General features: G+C 39.8%; 1 protein-coding gene across 9 annotated transcripts in view; it reads left to right on the forward strand.

Annotated features, from left to right (window-relative positions):
• LOC308394200 (inositol polyphosphate-4-phosphatase type I A-like) overlaps positions 1-14,963 on the forward strand; it is a 79,119-nt gene that overhangs the window by 17,494 nt on the left and 46,662 nt on the right. For 2 of the 9 annotated variants that reach the window (XM_080878412.1, XM_080878411.1), the window contains one exon: positions 10,249-10,308. The exons of the other annotated variants lie outside the window; for them this stretch is intronic. The gene's annotated coding sequence lies outside the window, so the exon portion shown is untranslated. The remainder of the gene's footprint in view (positions 1-10,248; positions 10,309-14,963) is intronic. 9 annotated transcript variants of the gene reach the window in all.

Consider the following 14,963-nt stretch of genomic DNA (forward strand, 5'->3'; position numbering starts at 1 on the left):
AAAAATTAGGGGTGGTGTTCCCTTTTGTTATGTTTGCTTGAGCTGAACTAAACTGCTTTTAAGAAAAGGTGAAAATGCACCTCTGTAAAAGAAAAGGTGTGCTTGATTTACAACACAAGACAACTATAATCACTGAAAGTGAAATGAAATTAAAATCCAATGAATCAATCAGACATATTGTGTCCTCATGTGTCTTATTTTGTCTGAGTAGCTGTGAAACCCCAAAAGATTGTAGCTGGCAGTGATGTACAATTACATTACTTATGTTTCCTCCATATCTTAGAGCTGTTTGAGGCCAGTAGATACACAACAAACACTGTGGGCTCAGAAGTAAGCTACTTGTGCAGTGAGGTTAGATATGCACATTTGATCTGCCCTCAGGAAAACAGGGTTGGAGGAGGGATTCAACTAGCTCCCATGCTTGTCGTTTCTTGCAACATATGGAGACTTTTCGTATTTGATGTCAAGAAAAATAAAGAAAAATAAAGCTCAGAAATAGTGATTGACAGCCGGGCTGTGTCTGTTTATTTTGTCCATATTTAGCCCTAAAAGAGTTGTGAAAGTATGACAGCACGCCACCCGCACAAACTGGTGGAAATATGACTCTTAATCAACCCACTGAGCCTTTTCCTGTTAATTATAACATCTGAGTGGTGCATAAAGACAAAAACAGTCCTTTATTTCTTTGTCTCGCACTCTGGTTTTTCACAAAATGAAGTCTTGCCTTCTTTGAGAGAAGTGTTTGTAACCTTCTAACTGAATGATTGCTAAAGACAGTAAGGACATTTGTGAGTATGAGTGGAGTTTATTACATGTGTGATGTGGCACAGATAGCGTGGTGTGGTCTTGTAACTCTTGATTACTGTCACTTGCTGTTTCACATTGTTGTGCTTTTGTGAACCAGCTGGGCGACAGTCGACAGAGTTTTGGCAGCCAGCGTCATGTTGTCGGTGCTTCCTCTAAAAGTATGAAGGCCGTAAAGGCCACGGCACGCCTGGGCAGCATCGTATCACGTTACACATCAGCCCGAGCTCAGCAGAGGAACTGATTTATTCATATTTGAGAAGGTTTTTGCATGTATATCACAGACAGAATAAGCTTCTCTGTGCTTAAAAACTCAGAGTGATGGATCATTGCTCTGAGGGTCAGAGATGTAAGCTAACTCCTTCCCCTGGATCTATTAATCCTTTAATGCTAACCTTCAGATTATTATTATTATTTATTTATTTTTTTGGGGGGGGGGGGTTGGATTTTTTTTTTTTTTTTTTTTTTTTTTTTTTAAACAGTGAATCACTTTTACGGATTTATATCTGTGCAGCTTTTCACATTCACATATTTGTGTCAAGGGCTGTTGGAGTTTATGGGTGTTTTAAAAACATTATCTCCATTTATCTCAGGTCTGTCCTCCTCTTCTCTGCTCCTTCAGGAGCTGCTTTACTGCAGCTGCACGCTGAAAGTCTGAGTAAAATAAAGTGACAGCAGGTTTTGTCACGCACCAAGAGATTCACTTCCCTCAGTGAGCCGTACAGTCAGACTGAGTCACTCACACAGGTGCAGATAGGCTTTTGTTGCTCTGCTGATGGGTTAATTCTGAGTTTACTGACTGTTTTTGTTGCTCTTGCTGCTACTCGTCTTGTCTTCTCTGCTTGCTGAGCATATGTGCTAAGGTCTGGTGCTCAGAAGTAATTGGACAGTAGTCAGAAAAGCAGTTTCATAGCCAGGCAAGGCCTGTTTCCTTTGTTACTTCAAAAACCCAGGAGATTGATTCCAAGTGATGAGCTTCTGTTTGGTAGCTGTTGAGTGGATTTTCAGTATGAGGTCCAAAGAGATGTCAGTACAACTCAGGGACGCCAAACATTAGGCTGAAAAACCAAAATAAACCTATCAGAGAGACAGCATAAACTTTAAGAGTGGTCAAATCAATCTGCTCCCCGAAAGGGCCTGAATGACCACAGAAGACAACTAAAGTGGATTATTTTTGATACTGTTAAACAGTTTATTATATTTGTTGGCACTCTGATGTTCCATTTTACCCTCATATGTTGTATACAGAAGGATTACTTTTTATAATAGATATTGCAATGTTAACAACATGATAACTATATAGTTAATTATGAGCATTTATTAAATAATAATGCTCCATAAATAAAAGACAACAATGTTGTTTTTGTGCATAACAAAAAGCTCACAATTGTGCAGTCAAAATGTAAACTAACAGACGCTGAGCATAATAACAAAGAGATTTCACAGCTGCTCTGTTCCCAACTTCTACTGCCTGACTGACAGCCTGGAGTTTGAAATCTGCTTTGTAACCGTGTCTCTGAACAGGTGCCATTTATGGTCCTTATACACACACAATACGGTAATATTACGTTGAAGCACAGTACGTATCACTCCGCGAGGCTCCTCGGTAGCCGTAATGCTCCAACAATCCATCAAGCCGGTGCAGCTCCGTAACTTACCAAAGTCGAACTAAAACATTTTTTGACAGATTGCTGAGCGCCGTGTATCACCTAAAATCGGTTCGCGGTCAGTAAGCACAACCAGAATTCATACATAAGGCGCGCTGTCTATTTTTGAGAAAATGAAAGGATTTTAGGCCGTGCATGTCGTTAGCGCGGTTAGCTCGGTTAGCCCGCTATCACGTTGATGCCGTCCAGCCCCACGCACGGGGCGATCCGCGGTAACTCGTTAACGGAGATTTGCCGTGTCCATCTTGTCGTTGCCTGCAGATGAAGCGATGGAGGAGGGGAGCTGTGTTCAGTGAAGGAGAGGCGAGGCCGAGTAACGTTGCGTAAAGACAAAAGTGGACGAAAGAGCGGCAAACTTGTGGCTCCACAACTATAATTATAACGTAACTTATACTATATCGATATAAACGATATTGTCACATCTTATATCTCGTATGAAAATATATCGATATTTTTTAAAAAAACTCGATATATCGCCCAGCCCTACTTCACATTACCTTAAACACTCAGAGCCACACTTTTTTTTTTTCTTCCTAGGCTTGGATATTTTTCATGTCATTAAGAGTAAGATTCCTAATATGGAGCTACATATATAGAGATACAGAAGCCTCACCCATCTGCTGTTTAAGAAGAATGCTATCTTAAAGAGTTAGAAAAAATTTTATTTTTACCTGTGAATCATGCAAAGCTGCTCTAGTAAACTTTAGGGATAAAAATAAGGAGCTGGAAGTATGTCCACTTTAATATTGATGCCATATGTTAGGAGTGAATTAGCTGAAAACTATAAGATGATGAACTTGGGGGCAACACCCAACAAATCCAAATCCACATGCTGAAACTGGAACAATATTAGCCATATTCATGGTGGGATTGTTTTTATTTATTTTTTTATTTTTTACAACAACTGAAAGTAGTTTAACATGTCATCTACAACCATGTCCATCTGACCCTTTCCTAAAATGTTTTAATCTATCTAAACACAGTGTTCCCTAGAGTCTCTGTGCATTAAGTGTATCCGTCTAGTTTATTTTTATGTCTGTGCAACTTTAATCTTTTGTGTGATTTCGGAAATGCATTGCTCTGGATTGAGCCATACACTTGTGTACCTTAGCACATGAATTCACATATAGCATTAAAAAGCTTATAAAAGCTTATTTTGGTTCAAAGTCACCAAACCTTAGATTTGACTTGTATTTTTTTACGTGTAGTTTTCAATTTCGCAAACACCATTATAATAAAAGTTATAGATATCGCCACAGTTATTCCTGTAAATAAATAAGCGTGGCAACATGTTCTTTTAGAGGAACTGATATGGGGTAAATTTTAAACTGAATTATGCAAAGCTGCTCTAGTAGACTCCAAGAATAAAGATACAGAGCTCCATTTAAACGGCCACACTGGGTAATAGTTTATATGATCATTTATATCTGGGGTGTCAAGAAACTAAAGCATGCAGAAAGAGACGTGATGGTCAACTTAATAAAATGTCGTCATCCTCTTCATGTCGTGCCTCATCTCCTGCACTGCATAAACATGCTCATTTATTTATTACTGATATAGTCGTAATTATTTAAGCTAATAAGTTGATATCGTTCTAGTTAATGTTGGACTCAAGTGTGCTAAAAAAAAAAATCGCACTTTACCTCTGATGAAGAGTTTCCAACAATGCTAAAGCCACCTCAAAGAAATGTTTGCTAACGCCAGTGAACGGCAACTGATGACAGTTAACTGTAGCTAATGAAGGCTAACAGCAGTCCTGCCTGCAGCTCAGCATATGCTCAAAGACTTCCCTCAGCATGACTGTCATTGGTCAGAAGTGAGACACGCACCTGAATCCTGTCATAGAGTTTTACAGCCTTCTCAGAGTAAAGATAGGTGGATGTTTCTTACCCAGCCCCTACAGCTGAGATAAACAGTAGATTGATAACCTTCCACAGATAGGGAACAACTTTGGGGCGGAGCCGGATCCAATCCAATATCAAAGGTAGATGAAATACAAAACTGTACATTCTGTGATTTTGAGAAAACGATTTCCTCTTATCTCCGAGGAAGTCCATCCACTCTGCACACAACGATGATGAGTATTAAACCTGTCAGAGCTCAAGCTCTGTGTTGGACAGCTAATGATGTGGCAGAATAAAGCTTTTTTTCCCCCTTCTGCATCGAGGAAGAACCAAATTTAGAAGAAAGTGTTTGACAGATGTGATCAGACAGACACAAACACACTTCTCCCATGAAAGCGTGTGTCGTAAGGCTTTGTCCTCACTGTGTGAAAGGCCTCATGGCACAGAGCACGCTGTGAAAAGGAGGTTTCACCATGTATGGTCAAACTTGAGTCTCATGCTCATGCTTTCCAAATCTGTCTTTTTCTGCCTGAGGATGAAGCCAAAGACAGAAGCTCCAAACACACATAAATATGCACTCAGACACTGTCCAAGGCTAATGTGAGCAGGGTTAGAAACCTAAATGTGTTTCAGACTCGCGACTGAGAGAGCTGAAGGGTGGAGAGACCTTTTTTTGTGGACTCTTGTCATGCTAGAGGTTCATTGTGAGCTCTCAGTGGCTCGTTGTTCTGCCAAATGACAGCAAGTAAGATTTCTCAATCTACTGATTAAAATCTCTAATCCTATTCATGCTGGATACCCACCAAATTCTCCAGGATAAATGGAAATAAAGCAGCTATTATCCCGTATGTTAAATATTGTGATTAATGATGGATTAAGGATTTATTCCTTAAAGAGGGCTGTAAATAATCATTATAATCCTGTGATTGAAGGAATAAACACATCTACAGTTTACTACATTCACACATCTTCTTCTTTTCCAAACAAAAATGCAAATTCACTACTTTTAAATATTTAAGTAATACAAGATTTTGCTTGGCAAAATGACCTGAATGATTTCTTAAATACAAGTAGGAATTGTAAGATTTTCTTTAATTAACCAGTAAATTATGGCACTATTAAGAGTTTTCTATGACTTAGTTTTGATGGCATTAAAGAGTAAAATGACTAGCTTTATACAGGATACCTTGACTGCATATATAAACAACCCAACTTAATTTTGACCTCAGGCTATTTCTTTTCCAGTATGATAGGTCTTTTCATAAAAAATAATTCCTGAGGAGGTTATGTCTGACTTAAAATGAGTTGTGTTTGCAGGAAATGATATTATAATCGTAAAATAAGAAGAAAATAGTAAAATTAACATTATTTATTTTATTTTTTATTTTTTGCTAATCAGTGTTTTCCCCTAGAATTAAATTCTGATTATGGCAGTAGTATAGGGTAGGGGTAGGTAAATGCCATTTCTGCACTCACCAGCAGGCCTAAATTTTCTTAATAAGTTAATATCTAATAATAGATGTGCTGTTCATCAGCCTCTCTGGTTAAGCTGCGTCCACAATGGAAGCAATTGGAAGAACATAAAATTTAAAATTTTTGTGGTTGTAGTGTATTGGTTTGTTTTTTGTTTTTGTTTTTTGTCTTGTTCTTTATGGATGATTCCTTGAGAGTCTGACTGTGAACACGGTTTCCCAGTAAGGACAAGAAAATGACAGAAGTCATTGTTTTCCACCTGAGGTGATCAAATGCTTTCAGATCTACAAAAATTATAAGCTAGAACTTAAGTGAGGCTTTTATTGCTTGCAGTATTTCATAGTAAAACTTGAGATGTACCCAAGTCCTCCCTGTAATTGCTGCTGTTGATGGATCTTTAGGCCTGTTTGTACCACTAATTAACCTGAATGCGCTTTGTGAATCCTGGATCGGGGTTTTAGGTCAGGAGCTCTGGCCTGGATTAACCGTGGTGTTTATACGGTGTATGTGTGTCTCTGGTTCATCTGACTCAGAAACCTACATTGACACATAGAAGCATGCCAAATTTGGAGCTGCCTTATATGGCGGGTTTATCCCCTTTGTAAAAGTTTGTCATTTGGTGTTTTTTGTTTGTAGTGAATTTCCAGACCTGCTGCATTGATTCAAGAAGTTAAATCTGTCACTGTCATCTGCTGCAGGCCATACAGAGAGGGTTTGTTTTAGGCAGGATGTAGTGTGAACTCAAACTGAAGAAGGAAAATGCCAGGAAGCAGTATTTGTTTGCAGATCTGTGAAATGGTGAAAATATACTTGACCATTTCTGGGTAGTGAAAGGATTGAGATCGCTAACTGCTGCCCATTAAATGCCTGGACTTTTGTTTTGGAGTGTGTGTATGAGCCCAGTTTTGATAAGGAAAATTGGACATCTTGAGCCCTCTCAAACCCTGGTGTTTTTTGGCCCTGGGAGTGGAAAAAGTGACTTCAGTTGGCTGAGAGGCTGGAATTTTTTTTCTTCTTCTAGAAACAAAGACCAGAGATGCACAGAGTCTAATAGATTCTTTCTATTAAACCTTTTCTTTAGGGGGGTGGTGACACCTTAAATGTTTTGATTCTTGCACCAGGTTTGATCCTCTTTGCCTTCAAAACTGTCTTAATTGTACGTGGCACAGATTCAACGAGGTGGTGGAAGCATTCCTTAGAGATGGTGATCCATATTGACATGATAACATCCCAAAGGTGCTCTGTAGGATTGAGATCTGGAGACTGTGGAGGTTCATTTGAGTACAGTGAACTCATTGTCATGTTCGAGAAACCAGTTTGAGATGATCTGAGCTTTGTGACATGCCGTGTTATCCTGCTGGAAGCAGCCATCATAAGCAGGTACACTGTGGTCATAAAGAGATGGACATGGTCAGCAACAACACTCAGGTTGGCTGTGGAGTTGCTCGATTTGTATTTCGGGGGTTAAAGCGTGCCAAAAAATATCCCCCACACCATTACACCACCAGCAGCCTTAACTGTTGATACAAGGCACAATGGATCCATGCTTTCATGCTGTTTAAAGCAAATTTCACAGCAGAAATTGAAACTCGACGGACCAGCCAACAGTTTTCTGAACTTCTGTTGTCTAATTTTGGTATCTTGTGTGAATTGTAGCTTCAGTTTCCTGCTGTTAGCTGAGAGTAGCACTTAGTGTGGTCTTCTGCTGCTGTTGAGATGCTCTTCTGCATACCTTCGTTGTAATGAGTGGTTATTTGAGTTAATGTATCGGCTTGAAGTAGGCTGGCCATTCTCCTCTGGCCTCTGACATCAACAAGACATTTTCTGTTTTTTGGACCAGAGATCAGAATCAGAATCAGAATGGGTTTTATTGCCAAATGTTGAGCAGGTTTACAACATTAGGAAATTGCTGCGGTGCTTCAGTGCAAACATGCTGTCATAAATTGCGCTTAAATAGACATGAAAAAAATAAAAGTAAGAATAAGAATTAAAAGTGCTACGTAGAAAGATATATACATGAGTGCAGGTGGTGATCAGTGCCAAAACATGGAATGATGCAGTGAACACAGCGTAGGGTCATGAGTTAGTGGTGGGGACAGTCGTACGTTTATTGTTCATGTGTCCAACAGCAGAGGGGAAGAAACTGTTCTTATGGCGAGAGGTTCTGGTGCGAATGGACCGGAGCCTCCTGCCTGAGGGGAGCAGGTCAAACAGACTGTATCCAGGGTGAGAAGGGTCAGCTGAGATCCGAGCTGCACGCCGCAGTGTCCTGGAGGTGTACAGGTCCTGCAGAGATGGGAGTCTACAGCCAATCACCTTCTCAGCAGAGCGCACAACACGCTGCAGTCTCTGTTTGTCCCTGATAGTGGCTCCAGCGTACCACACGGTGATGGAGGAGGTGAGGATGGACTCGATGATTGCGGTGTAGAATTGCATCATCGTCCGTGTTGGCAGGTTGAATTTCTTCAGCTGCCTCAGGAAGTACATCCTCTGCTGGGCTTTCTTGATGACGGAGGTGATGGTGGGCTCCCACTTCAGGTCCTGAGTGATGGTGGTACCCAGGAAGCGGAATGAGTCCACAGAGGTGATGGGGGTGTCAGTCAGGATGATGGGGGGGAGTGGGGCTGTGTGCTTCCTGAAGTCCACAATAATCTCCACTGTCTTCTGGGCATTCAGCACCAGGTTGTTGTGGCTGCACCAGGACACCAGACGTTCAACCTCCCTCCTGTATGCAGACTCATCCCCGTCCGAGATGAGTCCAATAACGGTGGTGTCATCTGCAAACTTGATTAGCTTGACAGACTGGTGGGTGGAGGTGCAGCAGTTGGTGTACAGGGAGAAGAGCAGAGGAGAAAGAACACAGCCCTGATAGATAGATGTTGTGTGGAGGGAAAAGCAGTTTATGTAATACTTTGAACGCAGCATAGTTATTGTTATAAGTCACTTAAATAGATCATTTAATCTACATTCTGATGTTCAGTTTGAACTTCAGCAGGTCATCTTAAATATTTGCATTAACAAGCAGTTGACATGTTGTACCCAATAAAGTGGCCAGTGAGTGTATTTTTTTTTTTTTTATTTGGGATAAAAGTCTCAGGCAGTGGAGATGAATATTAAATACAGCTGTGAAGGTAGTCATGGTAGTGAAAGTACCATTAAAATCATCTTAAATCTTCTATAAGCACTCATGACAGTTTCAGCTCCTTCTGTAGATCACTCCTAGAAAAGTGGTCTCCTATTTAAAAGTGCTCATCCCCAATTCTCTTCTGACTCTTAGGAAAAACATTTGATACTCATGGCGATCTACACGGATTAAAGGAAACTTGCCAAAGGTGGAAACTAATTACAGGAGAAAGCTGAATGTATTGGTGAGGAAAAATCGCTAAAACTGCAGCAGCAGATTGGATTGTTACCTTAACTTAATTTGAAACCTTCTGAAATGATTAAATAAAGTTGTACAGAATTTTCTGGCACACCTGCTACTTTGAGTTTATCTAAAGACTAATCAGAAGGGTCTGAACGAAGCTGCTCTTGATTATAACATGTATTTTCATGACTCTGTGGCTGTTTACAGATTGCTCTTCAGTGGCCTTTCCTTCTTTCATTAGAGAGATCTATTCTATCTAATTAGTGCTGAATGACCTCATGTAATTCAGAAAGAGACTCTTCTATTGCTCGGAATGCTGATAGTTTGATTAGTCGTTTAATAAGACTGATTATCTGAACTCATCCACACACCGCTGTTATTTTATCCACTGCTGGGACAGTAGATCTGAAAGCTAAATCAGAGGTATTGTCGTTGCCTTTAAGTACTACTCATGAGGTCAAGGGTTCTTCCTGAAATCTCATTCCAATTTAAAAAAAATCAAAAAATCAAAAATCAGTCAAATAGGAAATAAATTCCCTACATGACCCCCTGAGAATTAGCTCATTTGCTTGCTAGCTGTATGTGCTTTCTTTAGCTTGCCAAAGGCCTACTTACAATTTTACCTACAGTTTGACACCAGGCTCAACTAGTTTTCTAATATAAGATGGACATTTTCAAGTAACTACAGCTTTTGCTTATGAAGCTTAGAGAGCTTAAAATGCTGGAAACAATTCATTTAAAAACAACAAATATCACCTATTTTCAAAGGTAAAAGTTTGCATGAGTTCATTAAATATACTAAAGCTGTTGTACAGATACAGTTGGCTGATAGTGAGCCGGTCAGATGGTAGGCACGCACTTGGAGTGGAGACTTGCTGCAGTCATTAAAATGAACTGGAGCCACGATGGCTGTATAGCTGTTGACGTGTGTGTGTGTGTGTGTGTGTGTGTGTGTGTGTGTGTGTGTGTGTGTGTGTGTGTGTGTGTGTGTGTGTGTGTGTGTGTGTGTGTGTGTGTGTGTGTGTGTGTGTGTGTGTGTGTGTGTGTGTGTGTGTGTGTGTGTGTGTGTGTGTGTGTGTATATAAATCTTTAGGGAGATGGAGCTGCAGCCATCCTGACTGCTGGAGTCCGAGTTCACAAGCAGCATTTTAAGGTTATAGAGTGCACAGTTATTGCATGTTTACTGTTCACTGTGATGCACTTTGTTTTGTATAGTATCTGCACATACTGTGACTGCAGCTTTTAACAGATGCATTGGATGATTTTATTAGTAAAAATTGTTAAATTATGCCTTGCTGCTACTTTTTATGCAGAAATTATCAGTATGATTCCCATTTATCAAACTTAGAAAAACAAATTGTCACAGTCTCTAGAAAATGCCCTCCAAATTTGTTGGATTGATATTAAAACAGAGTTGTTCCACTAATTTCTAGCTCCTTAGTTTTACTCTTGGACTCTACTAGAGGAGCTTTGCATGGTTTATAGTTTAAAATAATCCCTCCTTAACTTTACCAGACCTCTGTGAACCCCCCTTACTTCAGACTGTTCTAGTTCCTCCCTCCTTTATGGCAGCTTTATTCTGATAGGTTGCCCCTCGCATGGGCACTCTTTCTGACATCATACAAAGCCAAGAGTAGAAAAAATGCCTGAAACTGAGCATTTAGAGTTTTTGAAAGCCTCTTTTGGCTCAGAGTGATTACTTTTACATTATCTTGACCTCACAGATCAAAAGCACGGTCACTTTGACCGTGCTTAACAACACTGAAAGGAAATAAGGTAACAGAAAATAGCTAAAAGCACAATACCTCCACCGTAAATGAGTTTGTCTTCACAGGTCTTAAATTTTGTACCTCATTAAAACAGAGCTGTATTAAATCTGTCTGAACCTGACATGCATGCTGTGCATTCATTTACTGACTCTTCTCCAATTATACATGCATTCATTACCAGGCAGAAGTTACATAGGGAGGGGATATTTAAGGCCAAATGATTAAAAAGCAGCCATGCTAATAGTAAAAATACAGCTCTTGAATCAAAATCTAAAGCCAAAGTAATAAAAATATCTTGTTTATATGCATCAGCGACAAATGTCACAAAAGGAGAACGCTATTAAAAGTAAAATAAGACAATACTATGTGTGGTCTGGTTTATTTAAGTCAGGGGTCCCCAATCCCAGTCCACGAGGGCCGGTGTCCCTTCAGGTTTTAGATGTGTCCTTGATCCATCACAGCTGATTTAAATGGATAAATGACCTTCTCAACATGTCTTGAAGTTCTCCAGAGGCCTGGTAACGAACTAATCATGTGATTCAGGTGTGTTGACCCAGGGTGAGATCTAAAACCTGCAGGGACACCGGCCCTCGTGGACTGGGATTGGGGACCCCTGATTTAAGTCAAATTTGCTCGAAATTACTGGTTTAACCTTTACTTAGGTGTTGGGTTTTATTAATGTGACTTGCTGTTCTCCTTTGTGTAGTTCTGCAAATGTAAGTGTTAAATGCTGTGTAATAACATGAGGAGGAGTTTTGTGGGTTTGCAGGACAAATTGTCCAGCTGGGGGAGGTTTGCTTATTTTGTATGTGTCAAAATAGCATCCACCTGAATGCCAGGACTGAAGTTTTCCAGGAGAAGAAGATGATCAGTGTTGTTCATTTAGCCTGTCAGTGGTTTTAATGTTTTAATGATCAGTTTTGCAGCTACAGTGTCCTATTGGTTAATATTTCATTGAGTAGTCAGCCACCTCATGGTGTAGTTAGGAAAATTTGGACCCGCAGCATCCTGCTCACAGTCCAGTGCAAAACTACATTTGAATGCAAATGCAAATAGGGTAGATTTTCCTTCAGGTAGTGCTCCACTTGTTTGCAGTGACAGATATAGGGCACCTCTATCTGAGAGGCCCGAAATGGAACACTGTTAGTGGTGGACCATATACATCAGGAAGTAGGCCAGCGACTATTAACCCAGACCCACAATTAAGCTCACATTCTGGACCTCTTTGGTTAAAATGCCGGTTTTATGGTTCCAGTTTTCAACATCTGAAATTGAAGGAACACATTTTGTGCACTCCTGTATGTTATTTTTTTAATATTTTCCAAAGATAAATACATTAACACTTTTCTTAATGAGCCACTTTAAGTTATTTTTAGCTCAATGCAAGAACATACCATCTTTTGATTACTCTGTAATAACTGGGCTCAGCTGTAATGCTCGAGTCTTTTATTCCTTTCAGTGACAGTCAGACCGCATTACTTATTTTAAGAGACACTTCCAGCAAAATCTGCCTGCTGCACTGTCAGATTTACCAGGTTCATAACTAAAAGTTTTTGGGTTTTTTTTGTTTTTTATTTTTGTTTTTTTGCTAGTTTTACGAACTCTTGGCTTGTAGTTAGCAAGTGCTTATATGCATGCCGGATGACTGGGGCAATCTGCTAGCAACTAAACTAATGAAAATGGGGCTTTTGGTGTAGTTCCCTTCAGCAACCACTCACCAACTGGTCACAGAACAATCGTTTTTATCTCTCCACCTAAGTTTGCCAAGGGGTCTCTAACTGGTCTCTAGCGTGTATGACTGAGGTCTAAGCTTCCTATCGTTAGCTTAGTGCTCCATGCTCTCGTCCAAATATGCTAATTTCTGGCTTCAAACAACTAACCTGTAAAACTGCTAATTCTCTAACCACTTAGACCAAAACAAATGGGTGATGTCCCAGTGGCTAAGTCCATCTTTTATATACAGTGTGTGTTTAAATGTGAGTGGGCTTTTGTGTAGCACATAGTGTCAGGAAAACAGTTTGGCCGTTTTGTAGAAACAGGTGTTATTATCCACACATTATTTTGATTATTTTTTTCTGTAGGAAATGGAGCACAACTCAACCCAAATACTGCAGAGATCTCCTTGTGTGTATTGTTAATCTAGACCGCGGTGCTCCTCCATCTGAGCTGGGTACAGTCCCTCGTGTGGACAGCTTTGCTGTAAATAGGCTAATTGCTCTTTACAAAAATGGGACAAAGAGAAGAAAAGCAGGAGAAAGAGTGGGACATTTGCTTGTACACAGACCGAAACCTTTAGGGGGACAATCCCAAAAGAGGAGTGGAGCAAAAAAAAAAAAAAAAGTACAGGGGTGAAGAACGATGGACAGACAAGATGTTGGTGAGACGCTCAAGATGACATATATAAGGATAACAAAAATAAGCAGGAGAACAGAGGAAAAAAAAAATAGATGGGCAAATGGGGAACGTTCATCAGGCATTAAAACATCACATAAAATGCTCTGGTGAAGCAGCGAGAGCTCACACACAGACACAAACTGTGCTCTTATGTATTTTCCACTGTTTATGCAGACGTGCTGGGGCTCAGGAGGCTGACAGAGCATGTTCTCTCACACACACACACACACACACACACACACACACACACACACACACACACACACACACACACACACACACACACACACACACACACAGAGAGACAGATACGCTCTTCACTCTTTCACACTATCAACATATCCATATATGAGACAACATAGCCTGGGACGTGTTTGGACTGTGACACCATGTGGAGTGTTGGAGGTGCAAGAAGTGTAGACTTAAGCTTTGCATTTGAGGGGCAGAGCAAAAAATATTTTTTCTTTTCCAGTTTAACACAGTCAGAAATTAAATGTTAATGGATGTTACTAAAGAACTGGGTTTCCAGTTGTTAGTTTGTGTCTTCAGCACGTGAAGTTCATGCTAGGTTGAGGTATTTGCAGAATTTTCAAGTTCTTTACCTTCAAAACCTTCCGAGTGGCCTTTTCAGTTTGTTCTTCAGTCCCCTAAAGCAGACAAACACCATTACCACCGTTAAAAATGGTCCACATTCTTTCACCTCTGAAAAATTTGTAAGTAGCACGTTGAAATCTACAGATGATCTGACTGAGGTTTTTTAAAAACAAACAAAAGCAGCACTGCAACAACTTTAGACATAAACAAAAGTGGAAACCTTAAAAACTATGGTTATTGATGTTGGTCTAGTCCACAATGCACCGCTTGAGGTTAGTCCTTAATGTTGCTGTGTGATTTGAATTGAATTATTTGCTTCCAAACATTCCTGGTCCTGAGCTGACGGCCAGTCTTCCTGGAAGCAGTCTGATGTTTTGATTTCTGGGACATGGCGGGACACGGCGGACTGTCTTTCATAAACCCTTCATAAAAACAGTTTTTATGAAAGACATAAATAGTGCTAATAAAAAGTTGATATGTTATTTAACCAGCGGAGGTGCTGTATTCACCTAGGCTGCTCCTGTGTTGTGTCAGCAGTAAACACCCCTGATTCAGTGGCACTGGACAGGAGTGATGTTCATGGCTTAGATACAAGTACCCTCGAGTCTACACCAAGGTTACTGTCGTTAAATTAAACTAAACTAAAACAGTGTAGTTGAATAAAATAAAAACTACTAATAGACCTTTGAAAAAACTTTGGGAACTTGGGTAAAATAAAATAAATATACATAGTTTTGGTATTTGTATATTTTGGTTAAATTTGTTATCACAAACTGTCTGATGAGATGTCTACAAGATAGAGAGCCAAGTGCTGTCAAATGTTCTTGTTATATTGTTATACGTGTCCTGATTTTCCTTAAGCTTTCCTGACATTATTCCAAAAATGCTGTAATAATTTTTTTTTTTTTTTAAAAAGCTCGGAAAGCTACCTGAAACTCAACTGAATTTAAAAACCAAAAGTGAAAAAGGAAAAAAAAATTGGGCCATATTCATTTCATAAATGTAACATAAATATGTAAATAAGTTTAACAACTCATGTGGTCCCTGATAT

The sequence above is a fragment of the Rhamphochromis sp. 'chilingali' genome (assembly GCF_963969265.1).
Source record: "Rhamphochromis sp. 'chilingali' genome assembly, chromosome: 3".
NCBI classification, from domain to species: domain Eukaryota; kingdom Metazoa; phylum Chordata; class Actinopteri; order Cichliformes; family Cichlidae; genus Rhamphochromis; species Rhamphochromis sp. 'chilingali'.